This window comes from Apium graveolens, chromosome 2, assembly GCF_009905375.1.
Source record: "Apium graveolens cultivar Ventura chromosome 2, ASM990537v1, whole genome shotgun sequence".
Classification (NCBI taxonomy): Eukaryota; Viridiplantae; Streptophyta; class Magnoliopsida; order Apiales; family Apiaceae; genus Apium; species Apium graveolens.
The window spans coordinates 256886108-256898756 of record NC_133648.1 but is presented as its reverse complement, the minus strand read 5'-3'; the positions used below and the strand labels follow the sequence as shown (position 1 = coordinate 256898756).

Below are 12649 nucleotides of genomic sequence, written 5' to 3'. Positions count from 1 at the left end.
AATTGATACCAAAATGTTATTAAGGTCTTTAGAATTACGGGTCATCGGAGTAAGTTGGACGAAGTCACCCATTTCAGAGAAAAACCATCAATCACAAGCAAATATCCCCATTTGAAGAAGATTTTATACAAACAACATCCTCCCTTACATGAGGTCTTCCAAAAAACAACATCCTTTTTTAAAAAAGGTCTTCTAAAAATAACATTCCTTTTTAAAAAAGGTCTTCATCAAATGAAATGCATGTCACATAGAAGCGTCTCACATAGAGGCATCTCATGTAAAGGTATCTCACGTAGAGATATCTCCTCAAAGGCATCCCTTATTAATGAAATGATACTGACTATTATAAAGAAGTGGCCAAGAGAAGATACCAATATTACCATTCTTATTCAACCAGACAATGCAAGAACATATTTTCATCCAAATGATAAATAGTTTTGGGAAGCTGTACAAAAAACTGGTTTTGACATAACAATAAAAAGGTCAATAACCCAAATCTCTTGACCTAAATGCATTAAAGTGTTAGGAAGAATACACACAAATATTCGAGATTTAATTTATCAATGCAAAGTACACACACACAAAATATATATGGCACGGAAAAATCACTTCCTAACTTATATTATTAATCCGAACAATTATCAATAATATATTTAACATATAACACCTCAATGATGTCCCAAACCCAATACATAAGTCAGACAATGTTCAAACATACAATCAAAAGAATAACACCCCAATGGTGTTCCAACCACTAATTGAGCCAATCTTTGCTCAAACATCTCACAAACGATAGCTAAGATGACTACATCTATTAAGCATACATATCAAACATAGTATGACTATGTATATATAGCCATCACAAAATTTAGCCACCAAGACATATCAAACCTGTTCTACAACTCTTCCCATACTTAATGTCCAATCCAAACTCTGTGACCAAGACATACCATATATAATAATTGTCCACATATAATTATTTTTCAACCCAATTATGATAATAATTTTCTACCCATAAAATTATTACCAAATTCAATTATGTCTTGTATCACCAAGTCCATACAACCTATTAGGTTGAAATCCAACAATCCTCCCCTTCAACCCAATACTCCAGATTAGATTAAAAGGTAACCATCAAAACATCAACGATCGTTCGCCGATGCCTCCCCTAAAAAAACCCATTCATCTCATTTTTCCAACTTTTGAGAATCACTAAAACGCGTATAGTAACCTCCAAACTTCTTCATAATAACGGTATATCCATCCACAAAATCACGTGTACAACCACCACGAGTGCACTTCCATCTGTTGATTCACCCGATCCTTACTTTCTCAATCCTTCGGTCTCCTAAAAAGAACAATATCATCACCCAAGAATTCACGTGGTTGATCAAGCCACTGAAACAATTTTGTTTATCTCTACCATTTTTTTCCATCTCGAATCCAAAAAATTGATCCACAGTGCAAGTCAACTTCCAAACCGTACGTAACTTTGCCTCTTTCCACGTTAGTAGACTTCTTATCATGAAATCCATCACCGTACTCCACCATACCAATTGAATCTAGAACGTTCCTTCAACCCAATTTATCATTAACCTTGGCTCCTGATACAACTTGTTAGAAGGAAATACACACACAAATACGAGATTCAATCTACCAATGCGGAGAACAAAGATAACATTATATGATGCGGAAAACTCACGTCTCAACTTACATTATTAATCGAACAATTATTAATAATACATTCAACATATAACACCTTGATGGTGTCTTAACCCCGATACTTAAGCCAAATAATGCTCAAGCATACAATCAAAATAATAATACCTCAATGGTGTTTCAACCGATACTTGAGCCAACCAATACTCGAACATCTCCTAAACAATACCTAAGACGACTACATTTCTTAAACATACATATTAAACATAATATGACTATGTATATATAGCCATCACAAAACTTAGCCAACAAGACATACCACATTATTTTATAAATCTTCCCATACTTGATGTCCAATCTTCCAACTCCATGACGAAGATGTACAATATATAATAATTGTCCACATACAATTATTATCCAACAAAATTATGATAATAATTATCTACGCAAATAATTATTACCCGGTCCAATTATTTATTGTATCACCAAGCCCGTACAACCTATTGTGTTAAAACCCAACATTAAATCTTGGGTTTTTCATAGCAATTCGAAGTACAAGGAAACCAGTAAAAACATTGAAGAGCTAATATCGAAGTTAAAAAAGCTATCGCAACCCTTTTAAAGTAAAATATCCAATCATATTTTTTTGACTTTTAGTCATGCATGGACTGTATAATGAAGGTGAGGGAGAAGGGAGGAATAATGATGAAATTCCCCATACGAGAAAAAGGTATTTTGTAGATAAAATGACAACTATTATGTCAACTAAAATGTGATCCACATTTATAAAAAGATGTAATGTATGTAATCATATTTATTTTGACTTATATTTTTAAAATTTAATTTATTTATTTTTCATTCTTCAACTAAATTATTAAATTATAATTCTCTATATTTATTAAGTTAAGATGTCAAGACTTTGGTTATGTTTTGTTTTCTATTTTGAGAATTGTCTGTACAAAAAAAGAAAAAAAAATCTTATTTTATAATATTCTTATTATAGAACACTATATATGGTTTGCAAGTAAAATTTATACAAAAAATATTATTTTTCCAAATAATATTTTTTGAATATCATTATTTCATTGAAAAATCTTGAAAATCATTTATTTTGTACTTACAATACATTTTATAAAATATGTTATGATAAAACAAGTGTTACATGATTTATAAGTAAATGTACACGATTTTTAAGATTTTCAATGAAAATTTAATTTCATGAAACATGATTTTTAAAACAACTTTTTCAATATTTTGATTGCATAAAATTTACGCTCTCTAATAAAATAATAATAATAGAACTTTTCTCTTGTTGTCATTGTATCATTCAAGGTATAACAAGTAGACTAACTTGTTTAGTTAATAGTCTATGCAGGTTAATAGTGAATAAAGCTAATAATTCACTAATAGGCGAGTTAGATTAAACAGTTAGTCTTAGTCATTTGTCAGTGTAACCAACACAAAATATATATCCATAATTGTGCGTATATAATATTTTTTTCAAAACATTCATAAAATAACACAAATTAATTATAATTGGTTTTTGTAGATTTTTTTTTGATAATTTACTATAATTGATTTTCTTTATTAAGGGAAAATAAGGTGGATATAATAATAAAAAATTTACAAATTCGTTAAAAAATGGAATTTAGTGAACATGTAATATATTTTCTTTTGGTTACACCCCATATACCCATTTGTACCGAGTGAATAAAAATATCTTAAATATAACTTCATTTATTCATTCATGTCATTCTCAATGTCAGCACGACCTAAAATTAGACCTTTGTCCTTGTGTTATGAGTAAAAGAACTTCAATTTGTATTGATTATAGGCCAAAAATTAAACCAAATCGTATAATCCAGTTTTATAAATATTTTAATTAGAAACGTGTTTGCATCTATAATATCCAGGATTTTTTCTATATATATATATACATACATAGATATATATAAAATGTGAATAAATAATTAATTATGTGGATTTATGTAATTTATGTGAATTAATGAGTAAATATTTTAATATAATTTATTTCAGTTTGACGAGTCAAATGTGACTAGAAATATGATAAAAATTAATATTGAATCGGAACGCCAACTGAGACGCTACCCATAATTATTGGAAAGCTGATTCCGTGTTGTTAAAGGAAAGAGGATAGAAAAGATTATGTCAATGTTAAAAAATATAAAAATAGTTATGTGTGTTTCTGTAATTATATAAATTAGAATATTCGAAGTCAGGTCGATAGTTCAATTATTGTATGATTGATAATTATGAAAAGTAAAATATATATCACGATAAAATAAAAAATTGGTAAATATGAGATTTTCTTAGTCGTGAAATGTGAATATAAGTTGTTTGGTTCATGTGTAATTGATTTTATGGTTAATGTGTTTTTAAATATTTTTAAATAAATTATTTTTTTAAAAAAATGGTGTTTATCTGACCTTAAAATATTTAGATAAAATCGTCGGAGTATGTTCAAATCTAGAAACCTTTTTTAATATCTTTATAATAGTTCTAGAGATTTTTTAAAAAATATGGTAGGATTTATTATGATACCTAAGTATTTTAAAATGGTTTTTAAAAGGTTTTTTTTATTTTGCGGGCAATTTTGTAAAATTCATAAAAAAAATAAATCTTTCCCTCAAAAATTATTTTTAAAATACCGGGAGATAGATATTGTTATGAGTTTTAATTTAAATTTTATTTCGTATATAAAAAAATAGTTTTCTATTTTACATGCAATTTGCAAATGCGTTTTTGGCTAGGTTGAAAATGAGAATTTGGTAGATAAAAATTATTTGGAAAGGAACAAAAATGCCCCTTCCCATTCCATCATATAATCCCTCTTTTACTTCTTTTTTTTTTCTGCCGGTGCTATCTCAAAATCTCTTTGTCCTCTTTTTCTCTCTCGAGTATTTTTCTCTCTCCTCGAGTTCTTCTTGATTCCTTACCCGTTTTTCGATCTGAGACCCGTTTTATGCTCATATTTGCTTCCTCTATACCTGTGTATGTATGCACGTGTGTATCGTTGCAAACAATTTCCGATTCCTTCAAAAACCCACTTCGGGGTTTTGATTTAAACCCTTGGTTTTAATTTTTTTTATGATGAAAATCGAATGGATTATAAGTTTTAAAGATGTGGTGGGGTGTTAGCTAAAGGAAGCCCCGATTTGGGAAACCTTCGAAGCCTTTCCACCGCCGATGATAAGTTTCGGCGAGCCAGCGGTGGGCTGTGTTGCTCGATTGGACCCTAATAGTCGATTCAAATTTTGTTTTTGTAATTGCATGTTACTTATTTAAAAATTTCAGAAAGTTTCTTGTTTGATTTTTTTTTTAAAAAAATAGGGTTCGAGTTTTGTTAATTTAAATATATATAGTATGTGATGTGGGGAAATTACTAGAGATCGAGTTGCATGTTAATATTTGTGAATATTAGAAATGTTCATAATTCATTTTTTTTAAAATTTATGGTTCGATGTTCGATTTAGTTGATTGTTATGATATTTGAATGCGTACAGTGATATTTCATGTCGAGTTGGTTTGTTTTACAGAAATTTTCAGATAATTTTAATGTATTTTCATTCGGTATAAGTGTTTATATTCAAATATATATGTTGATGATTAGTTGAATATACTTTGATAGTAAGTGTTAAGTTATTGCTTTATTTTGTGTATGGATTTCGTAAATAAAGGATGTTGATAATTGTTTGGTTATGCTTAAAAGGATAGTAAATAGATACGAATACTTCATGTCAATTTTTTTCTAGAATTATGTGTTATAAGAACTTTAAGGATGCTACTTGTTATATGCTAGTTATAGCTTTATTATGTGGCTATCTATTTTTGTAGTAAAATAAGGTCGATAAACATTTGAGTATAAATAAGTAAAGGATGTGAGTATGTGCATATATGACAATGTAGACATGAATTATATGTATAAATATACAAGTTAAGGTTATTTAACATGAAAGGGTAAATTCAAGACGTTCAAAGACACATCATTCTTATAAGGTCCCTAATTATGGTTTATTTTGTTGTGTAGATTTGGAAAGCGAGGGCACTTAAGGTAGGAAAGGAAAAGCAGTTCTAGGTGACAGTAACCCTATTCAGATAAAAAGGAAAGATTTTGAGGCAAGGTAACTCTATCCTCTCTCATAAAGTGGTTTGTGATATGAATAATTAAGGGAAATGATATGGATGATATGATACTGTTTTTCCTAAAAGTTGAATACCTTATTGATAGCCTGTTTTTTTTATATACATATCATGTTTATTTCAATATCATGTTCATACCCATGTTACCTTGATATCCATGCCTTGATAATACCAATGCTTTGCTGGTATCCCCAAGTTGATAACACTTATGATTTGCTAATACCTATGGCTACCCTTGAATCACGTTTTGATTTATATTTCATTTATATAACCTTACCTTACCTTTGAACTTTTGAAAATGAAATTAAGAATGATTTTTGACTTGAAAGGGTCCAAATAGTTTCAAAAGACGGTAATTCTCTTAAAATGAAATGTGAGTTGATTTGTAATTGATTTTTCCAATATAAAGGTTTTCACTAAAATCTTAAATATTGGAGGCATGAGTGGTCGTGTAATAGCGATCCAGCCAAGTGTGTGGAGACCAGAGATAGCCCAGAGCATTATGTAAATCGGAGATAACCCGGTATTTAAAAAGGTCGATATAGTGCCTCAGGTACCTTTATGACCAGATGGAGGTCAGTACGGGCTGATCATCTGTATCAAAATTTTAAGTTATACACTCCAATCCCATTCTATCAAAAATATACAGAAAGTATGCTTATGCAAAGTATCTATTATAGATTAATACATTTAGAGATTAATTTCAAAGAAAATGGAAAGATTTGAATCAGAAATACTCAAACCAAAATAACTTTTCTATCAAACTCCTCCTTGAACCTTGACACCTGAAACTTTGATCCAAAACTTTTGGATATGAACCCCCCTTTTAATAAAAATCTGAATACGTAATAGTTATGGTTACTTGTTGAGTTTTATACTCATATTATTTTGTTATTGTTCTAAATTTGACAGTAAAGTTTGAAGATGGTGAGGCATAGACGTACTTCCAAGAAGAGTGTCCATAATGGTCCCTTGCGTACCGTTAGATTTGTTATCTCAGCTCACGTAGAAGAAGTTAGCGAGATCAGTAGAACATTTTGGGTTGTATAATCTTTTGGTTCAGGTACTATTAGGTTATCTTGGAAATTCCAAGTCAGAATTTTAATAAGTCAGAAATTAGGAAATGTTCATGTGCATAAATTGCGACACTTAATGATAATATTCTGCATTCTGCAATTGATGAAAAAATTGATCAATTTGAGTACTTATTTTTTATAGTCCGAACACCAATATTTACATTATAAAATTAGTAGTTCCTTCGAGGTAAACGTTATTTTGAACAACACTTTATGTCTAAAAGTGTGCTCCAAAAAGTCTTATGAGTGTGCTAGAATAATATATAAAAACAGTATTGTGCGGTAAAGTTGCCTAAATGTGAACCAGGTTTATGAAAACATTTATGATCAGGTATTTACACATAAACCTTTATGATCAGGTATTTACATATATGAGGAAAATGGGCCTACTAATCCTAAACTTGTAAAAGTGTTTGCTTAATTGCATAAATATAGAATCAAACTTGACCTATTAGACAAAGAATTAGAGTTGCCAAAGTCTGAGCTTCGCAGGCTTATGGTATCTTAAGAAAGCAGTTGGTCTATAAAGTTATATTTATCTTGTCGTAGTGCTCACTTTGTAAACATGGTTTTGCAAGCAGTTCTTACATGGTAGGCAAACCCCTGAGGCAGTGGCTCTTCTCCAGCTCATCCATTTAATTTTTATTTTACTCTTATTTTTGTTTCATAGATCAACCATAATATAACATGTTTCAAAATCCCAAAATTAACTCTGATACATGTTGTTCTTCAAAAGTCCTTTTTATTTTGTTATTTCATTGTGTTTTATTTTTCCTAAAATTGCCACAAGGGGGTGATGGAGGCAATTTCGGATGGGGAACAATGGTGGAAGAAGAGGTGCCACTGGCATATCCAGATGCTAAACATGGTGCCGGTGAAATGTATGGATATATCCAAGTTGTACAAGATTTCTAAGAAGCTTTTGAATATTTAATGAGTAATGAACATGAATTTTGGGATTAAATAATGGGTCATGGTGAAGCCACTTATAGTTATATAATGGTTTCTATCAGAGTATAAAAATTGGTCTCAAATTTTTTAGGTTTGACTCTAGTTTCCTTTTTCATAGGCTTTTTATGCATGATGTGCAGATGTCATGAATATTCATTTTATATTAGTTTATAAAAAAACTACAGCAAGATATTTTTAGCAACTACTTATATATGATAGACAATAAAATGTTCTAGCTATATCGAAAGGCATAAATTACACCCTTTTGTCACATTCTTCATTATTTTTAGAGATATGAAGAAGAGCTGTATTTAAATTGAAAGTATATTATACAAAAAAAAATTGAGCCTAAGGCTTCATATTTCTCTACTTATATCTCTTGTTTATATATTTGAGCATTTGCTAACTTGGTGTTTCAAGCATCCACGACATTCAAGCCTGTGAATATAGTCAATCAGGACGAGCGCCAAATGCTATTCTGAAGGACAAATTCTGACTCTGAGGTTTATTTCTTAATATTTTTAGTCCAGAATTTTTATTCTCCATGTGAATAAATTTTAGGTATACAATATGCAATTAACCATTTCTTCAACATTAAGAATAATATGACATTCTATCATTGAAATAGAAATCAAGATCTGTTACTTTTATTAGAAGAAGCGTTCCTTAATATGAGGAAATGTTAATTAAATAGTATTTTTACATATTTCTAGAGTTTTGAAATAACACAAATCCATGGATTTAAATATGAATTTATCAGATCGGTTGAAGACTTAAGAATATGAAAACTTCTAAGATTTATGGAATTAAATAAACATATGTTCAATTCTCCTTTAATGCCCATGCGTAGCACGAATGCCGGTCAACGGATTTATGCAACTGATCTCCGGTGTCTAGCACATTTATAGGAGAGGAATTTTACGTTTATCAACTACTTCACCTTATTAACCAAAACAAAAATGTTCTTTAATAAGCCGAGGTTTGGATCTCTGGTATTGTGCTTCAGAGAACCTTTTATGATCTGTAAAACTGATATTCGGGTCAATTGAGATTATGGAAGATTGTGGTGATTTGTTATAATTCCAAGACATGTAAATTCAATGGGTTTTTTTTCCGACAAGCTCCATAATATTAACACATCCTTGTTGTCTACTTCAAGTCAATTTTATTTGAAAATGACATGTTAATGTGATTTTTATAATCATAATCATAATATTAATATTAATTTTATATATTGATATGAAATTGATACTTGTAGGGTATTTGTGCTTGGGATTGAAAGCCATGATCAATTCACATTTGATAATAAGGTCCAAGCTCTTCATAACTTTGATTAAAAATAAGAAACTTTGTTAACTCCAAAAACTTTTGTTAGTATAATAAAGTATAAATAACCTAATCTAGCTTCAAATTAAAACCAATCAAAATATTAAAAAATACAAGAAAAAAATACAGTACTTTGGAGTGGAATAACTTCCAAGCTTTATCTTATTCATAATAATACAAACCGATTGCTTTATAATTTAATCGAAAAAAATACAACACTTGCTCTAAAACTATATAGATTTCATAGATGTCTTTATATTTAGTATAAAATGTGATGGTCATATATATCTACTTTATACAGAAATAGAATTTTATATGGATATATATAACCATCACATATATATATACATATAAAATTCTATGTCATTTGTTATGAATTTATTTAACCAAATAAGGTGTTTTACTGGAGACTAGCTGCATCCAGGGAATTGTGTGATGTATATTAATTGGTTTTAGTCAATATATAAGCCTGAAATTATGAACACATGGCTTATTTTGATAAATGTCTATTGAATCCTTTTTCTATTGCACTTTTTATCCTGAAGTTATTTAATTTTTCATTCTTTTTAAAACTAATGGGGGTTGTACAATGTTATTAGGATTACGTATAGGTGCAAACAAAATTTAATCTTCAAAATTCAATGTAGATTCAGCTAATGGCAGAGGCTGGTGAGTTTGTAACAGAATGTAACAGGGGGATATTGAGTTTCAATTGAAGTGTTGAAGTTAACCGGGGATCGTAATGTGCGTGTTGGACTTGGAAAATGTTCTACAATTGATAATGTTTCTTCTTTCACATGTTTCTATCATTTAAATCGGACGTATAAAATTGACTTCATTGATGCGTTTAATTAGAGATTTATAATCGGTCAGAATTAACTTCCTCAACATATAAAATAATACATTGTTAGGCCTTAAATCAACTGTAAAAGGGGGTAAATACAGTTTAAACAATCAAATCAAATAACAAACTCAATAGAAAGAACAATTTTTATATTAATGGATAAAAATTGATTATAATACTCTCTCAAAAGATGAACAAATGTCCTTGAGAGCTGCTAGGTTATATGAATGATATATCAATTCGAACCAACATATATAGTGTAAACCTAACTTATGCTTATATACTGCACAACTACACAATTAATCTAGAAGATATGTTACAATTGAATAAGGAATCCTAATACATATCCATCTATTGATTGCTACAATAAGTAAAGTCATACACCGACATACCTCTGCAAATATATCCTCCTTTGATATCTCCCAATTTCCAGCTTGACAAATACTGATGTGAATAAATACTGATGACAAGTACTAATCAACAAATACCGATGATAAATATTGATGGAATCATCTCTGTTAAACTCTGGTATCAAATGTTGATGGAAAACTAAATATTGATATCATCAATTTCTTCTAACAATCTCCTCTAACTTGTGAATTATGAAAATATGTACAAGTTTATAATTGATTATGTCAAAATTATTTAAATGCAGAAATACTAACAAATGTACAATCTTACACTCAGTGTTTCAGACTTTAACTTCAGTCTTCAACATTGACAAATCTAGTAACATCATCAAAGAATTTCTTGAGTAGATTCTCTTCAAAAACATTCAGATACATCCCCATTCTCTGTTTGATATCCTTGAGCTCTTTTTTAGATTCATCATTTTGATAGATAGCAGCTCTGAGGTCATAAATATTTGATCTTCCAAGTGACAAATCATCTAGCTCCAAGAATCCAACTTTCTTGCCATTTGGATTGTAAGTGAGAACTTTTATACCAAGGGATGTAGTCAGTCTGGCTCCTCCTTTAGGCATATCAACAGTATTTCTAGTATCATCAATGTACTTTGAATATTTTAATTTATAAGTCATTTCTCTCTGCATTCTGAATACCAGGTCTTTCAAATAAGCAGACCACCTGGCGGTTGTAGAGTTGATTACTTTTAGTAAAGTTATGACATATTCCAACTCCTGCCATGGTTTGTCTCCCATTTGTTCTTGAGAAATCTTCAACCTCTTCCCAGACTCAAGAAAATACAACATCTTTTCTTTTGGCTTTTTTGTATTATACAAATCAAGCACTCTCTAAAATGAAAGAATCTTCTGTAAGTCTTCAAGCTTCACATTTTCCCCTACTCTTGTCAAATTCCCAAGCTCCATTAGAATGAAAGCATTACCAATGAAGTTATCAGCATTTGGAAGTCCTAATCCATCTCTCCTTCCAGCCATTCTAGCTTGTGAATTATCACTATAGATCTTGTTAATGGTATCATAAGAATCCCTTTTTGGTGCAGGTGTCTTGCTTCCCCATAGTAGCTTTTCTTCTCTTCAATGGTCAATTCTGGTTTATCAGAGTTTAAGCAGAATCAGAGTTTGAGTATCTTTCAGGAATAGGATGATCATCTTTTGTTTCTTGAGTTGTTCTGTCAACAATATGAGTAGTATCAGAGGTTGTGATTGGTTGAGCTTCAACACTTATTTCTCCAACTTGAGTAATGTCAGTGGTTGGAATGATTTGTAGTTTCTCATCCCAATCAGATCCATAATTCACTTTTCTTCTCTTGTGAACTTGATTGGCTTCTTCTTCAAGTACCTTTCCTTCATCAGCATCATCATGTGTTTGGCATACTGAATAGACTATATCTATCAGTGTTTGAGTTTTAGTAGATGCTGATTTTTTCTTGGACTTTGGTTTTGATTTTTCACCAACCTTTTCTTTCCCCTAATAGCTCCTATCAGCATTTACGATGGCTTGAGACCTAAGATTAGGTCTTTCAACTTCAATTTGACTGATTTCTTTGATCACCACTCCTTTGGTTTGCCTTTGTCCAGGAATATCTTCATATGATAAGACAACATCAGTATTTACTAGTCTCAGAGATTTGAATTTCTCTTCTATCAACCTTAGTTGCTCAAGATCAACTTCTGGATTTTCTCTTTCAAAAATACTTCCACTCACCTCAGAATCATAAGCTGTTATTTTAGGATCCCTGTAGAATATAGTTATATTTTTTCCTTTGTACTTCGGAGTCTGTTTAAACTGACTTGCCTCAGCTGCAACTTCTATCTTCAGAATACCTTGGTCTTCATCATCATTTGTGATTGTTCGAGTTTGCTTTATAGTCACAGTCAGTTCTTTTGTAAGAGTTGCAGATTTCTTCCTTCCAGCTCCAACACTCCTTCCATCTTCCCTTCGTATAGTGGACTTAAAAGTGCCATTAGAGCCAATAATATATCCACCCTTATTGCTCCCAACTAACTTTCCACCTTTCCTCCCACCATTCGGAGCATCATCTTTGTTATCAGCTTTTAGCTGGAGCTGCTTGCATTTAGATTTTAAAATTATCTCCCCCTTTTTGGCATCATCACCAAGCATGAGGAAAACAATCAGCTCCATTGACTGTTGGACCTCATCCAATTGCACATACATTTTATTTTGAGTTGCTTCCAAATTAGCCTAATTG

General features: G+C 30.6%; 1 long non-coding RNA gene across 3 annotated transcripts; it reads left to right on the top strand.

The window, feature by feature from the left end:
• Window positions 1–4506: 4506 nt before the first annotated feature.
• LOC141708392 (uncharacterized) lies at window positions 4507–7863 on the top strand. 3 transcript variants are annotated; one of them, XR_012569465.1, is made up of 3 exons: window positions 4519–4942; window positions 5708–5801; window positions 6733–7035. It is a non-coding gene; the product is annotated as an uncharacterized LOC141708392 (long non-coding RNA). The 3 variants fall into 3 exon arrangements; XR_012569464.1 differs by adding an exon at window positions 7687–7863 and having other exon boundaries at window positions 4520–5801; window positions 6733–6883; XR_012569463.1 differs by having other exon boundaries at window positions 4507–5801.
• The last annotated feature ends 4786 nt before the right edge of the window (window positions 7864–12649 follow it).